The sequence below is a fragment of the Colias philodice genome, chromosome 1 (genome assembly GCF_061535455.1).
Source record: "Colias philodice isolate Cphi_HAF_F1 chromosome 1, ilColPhil1 Martin Lab GWU primary, whole genome shotgun sequence".
NCBI classification, from domain to species: domain Eukaryota; kingdom Metazoa; phylum Arthropoda; class Insecta; order Lepidoptera; family Pieridae; genus Colias; species Colias philodice.
Window position 1 is genome coordinate 7,686,933 of NC_143086.1, and position 4,497 is coordinate 7,691,429.

Sequence of the window (4,497 nt, forward strand, 5' to 3'; positions counted from 1 at the left end):
CGGAAAATAACAATGGCAGACCATGATCACGCGGTTAACATTCTGGCAGACACTTATGAAAGTGCTGAAAAAAATAAAATTTTGAAAGTAATTGACCAGATCTGCCATTCATATATTTTATTTATTAGGGTCTTAAAAACTTATTTTCGTCACGGCAGAGATTTTCATTGCGTACAGACTTCAGCAGACAACAAGACTTAGCTACTACATGGTCAGGACTCAGATCTATGCATGTACTATCTCTGTAGCTATCTTTTTTCCCTATTTATCACTATTATTCTCACTCTAGCCTACAGTATCAGTATAGAAAGCTGATCAAGATGATCATATAGATAGATGTCCGTGAATAAAATCGATCAGTGACACAGGTGTAATCTAAGGGTGTAATAATGTATCTGCCCACGGGGATATTTATTTATTTATTTATTTATCAATTTAATATACCACACCAAGTAAAATATTTACAATCATACAAACGGACACGGGAATTCCACACATTTAATAACACAAAAAGACCATTTAGTATACTTAGGTATTTTCTGCATAGGTATATCATCATACAAGTACAATAAATGATTTTAAAATAATAACTTTATAAATGGAAAATGAAAAATTATTAAAAAGTAACAACAATTTCAGTGCATCTTGAATCGCATCAAATTGCACCAAGGCACACCACAACAAATTCTTTAAAGACTGGATACAGTTTGTTGCTAATGTTCATCATATTTTTCTAGTATAGTACATACATAGGTAATATTATGTGTCTAAAACATTGCAGGTTTCTCAATTATTAGACGTATTTGATATATTTATTTATTTCGGTTAAAATAGGCTTTAACTAGAAAACGAATGCATGACAAGAGTTATCATTTGTCTAGGGCCCCTTATCACTTATAATTTTATTTAGACTAGTAAATATATATATATATAATTAAGTATTAAAAATAAATGTAGGAAAAAGACATGCAAGCGGTAATAATGATGAAGACAGGTGGATAGTCAAATAACATAAAGATTAAAAATCATACTTTATTGAACAACAAACAAAAAACTTAAACATATACATCGAGTCAATAAATAATATTATAATAAACGATGAAAGACTAGAATATACAAATAATTTAAACTTATTTTAATGTGCTCGACGACTTCATAAGTATAAATTAAAATACAATATTTTAAACAACACAGGAAATTTTTTAAATCAACAATAGGTATTATGGCTGACGTCGGAGCAAAAGTATCAAAAGAAACAATAATATATGCTTAAATAAAACTACTAACTTTATAAATAGGACACATATTTTTCTACAACATTCATTGTTATTAACATTAAATTACATTTATTCTTATATCAAACGAATAATGAAAGAATATAATAGACTATCTCATGCTTAAAGTTTAACACTGACTTACATATTTTCGTGTGCTCTCTTAATTTAAGATTAAGACAAAGAAATATGTAGCCGAGGAAATGTTTAGGTACTTTTCCTCACAATAAGTGATCAATTTCCAAAAATATAATCAAGAGCAAGGATTGTCTTGTGTTCGTATTATAAGTGCCTGAGTAATATTGATGATATTTATTACCTTATAGATTTTTCTACGTGACTCATCAGGCATTAATTTTCATTTACAATTTAATTTTAGAGCGTACTAAACGAATAAAGATTAATAATGGATATTCATGGATATAAAGCTAATATTTTAAAGGAAATGTACTTAATCTAAATAAAATTACATCGATAATAGACATCAATCTAAAAGCTCTTACATTTAAATTCAATTTTGTACAACACCACAATTGTATAACATTTAGACATTAATTGACGACATACAAACAACTAGAGAAAATAAACAAATATCATTTATGACTAAATTACTATTAAGTTTAATATTACAATGTAATTTTAATATAATTCGTATGTATCAGGTATAATTATTTGGCAACTACATTCTATTTTTTAATTAACATCAATGATACCTAAAACACAAATATCAGGAATGAAGGGATCTAATGACATATTATGTATCATGTGAAGGTTCAGTTAAATAAATTATGATAGTTATAAAATTATAAATATTCAAATCCATGTAGCATTTTTTTACAATTTTCCAATAAATAAATAATATGTGGCCAATATTATAATTAATTTGATTCACTATCAAACTGGCCGGACATAAAGAAGGTACATATATATTACATTATCTCTATATATATAAAATTCTCGTGTCACAATGTTAGTCTGCATACTCCTCCGAAACGGGTGGACCGATTCTCATGAAATTTTCTGTGCATATCGGGTAAGTCTGAGAATCGGCCAACATCTATTTTTCATATGTACCACGGGCGAAGCCGGGGCGGGCCGCTAGTAATAATATATTAAAAATATATATTCATCACAAAAGAGGCCAATCATACTTCCATAATTCTATAAATAATATAGGTAATACTATTATATACTTCATTAAAAGTACAATAATGATGTCTTTATTATTTCTAGACATTTACTTTAAACTATCTACACTTATCGTTACATATATTATTCTTATTTAAAATCTCGTCAAAAGGGTTTCATTTTTGTCTTAAGTTATGTTTTTTTTTTTCATTTTTTATTATTGTAAACACATAGTTATTCTTATTTATATGATTCGAGTCGTGATTTTTTTTTCAGCGTGATAAATGGTATTAATTTTCTCAAAATTAAGAACACCGAAAAGCTTTTTTAAAATACAAAGAACTTAGAGTTCGCTTATCACAAATCCACGTATAATAATCGTTCTCTCAAAAATACATTCTCTACAAAGGCACACCCAAACATCCACATATAAAAATTATAATTTTTTTTGTAATATATGCTCATTTTAATAATAATAATCATCAATCACTTATCTCTTACTAATATAATCAGTTATTTACAATACTTTTTTTTTTTATTGAAGTGAAACTTCTTTATCGGGGTTGGACAAAAATTTAGTGTAACGTTTTTGCGTTACGCGCCATCTTTTTTTATTTTACATCCTTTACAACTTGATCATTAGGAATTTATTACCTCTATTGTTCGAACAAAAATAAGTTACCGCCTTTAAGAACTTGCCGACAATGTGAGTACACTATTGTTTCTTAGAAAATATTTTAGGAGTATACGATAATAAATCTATGACTCACGTAAACACGTGTTTGCTTGATTGGTGTTCACTGTTCAATTATGATTTTGTGAGTTCAAAATTTATAAGAATAAACCTCAAACTCTTTATGTCCAATCAAAATCCGCCTAAGTCGAATTCCTTTATAAGTTGAAAACTCTATAACTCGAATTTTTTGGCGTCTCCCTTGGTCTTTTGAACTACCGCACGAGCGGAGCGAGCGAAGCGAGCGAGTCGTTGCAGTGGCCGGCGTAAATATTCAAATAGATAGCGAGGAGCGAAGCGACGAGCATCTTAGGTTAACTTTTGAACTACCGCACGAGCCGAGCGAGCGAAGCGAGCGAGTTTCAGCAGCGGTCGGTGTAAATATATTTTAAATAGGTAGCGAGGAGCGAAGCGACGAGCGTGTTAGACTAACGTATTTCTGTAATATTGTATACAAGCTGTGTCGCGCGGTTTCACCCGCGTGGCTCCGCTCCTGTTGGTCTTAGCGTCATAATATATACCTAGCCTATATTACTCGTGGATAATGTAGCTTTCGAATGGTGAAAGAATTTTTAAAATCGGTCCAGTAGTTTATGAGCCTATTCATTACAATCAAACAAACAAACATACAAACAAAGTTTTCCCCTTTATAATATTAGTGTAGATAGTAAATTATTTTTTTGAAATATAAGGTCATAAAGAAGTTTCACTTCTTACGTGTGTACTCTTGTACACGCACACATTTTTTTTATTATGCTTTCTACTTGTCTTAATTAAGAAGATCTCTTAGGTGTTTAAAATAAACAAATGTTGCCAGAAACATATTTTGTATGTAGCAAGGTCATTTCAAACATTTAACATTTAAGGATTATTTTATTATAAGTAATTATTATCCTAATGATGTATTTTACCACGGTGGGCCAATTATATTATAAATATTTTACTATTTAACTACTATTCTACTTTTTTATTTTTGATGTTTTTGTTTTTCATATACAAAATAGGGGCTATTATCATGAAAGAAAACATGGAAGAAGATCTGGTAATAAACATCGATTAAACAGGTATTATATTGTATACTGGAAATTATAAAATAACATACTAATACATATCCATTAAAATACTAATATGTTATGATAGAATTAACTATCATAACATAACATGCAATATAGGTACCTATTTTTAACATTTTTTTAAATTACACATCTACACTAAATCTATTTTTTTTTATATTTTTTGTGTAAGATGATCTCTACTAATTGAAACTAAGAAGGAATTAATAGATAGAAGAAACACTTAATTGTTCTATAAACGTATTCCATACTGAGAGGTTAAATTTCAGATGAAAATAGCATCTTAATA

The 4,497-nt window shown here is 28.8% G+C and overlaps 1 long non-coding RNA gene across 1 annotated transcript in view; it reads left to right on the top strand.

Moving 5' to 3' along the window:
• LOC149491209 (uncharacterized) overlaps positions 1-4,497 on the top strand; it is a 445,824-nt gene that overhangs the window by 130,867 nt on the left and 310,460 nt on the right. The gene's annotated exons all lie outside the window — the stretch shown is intronic.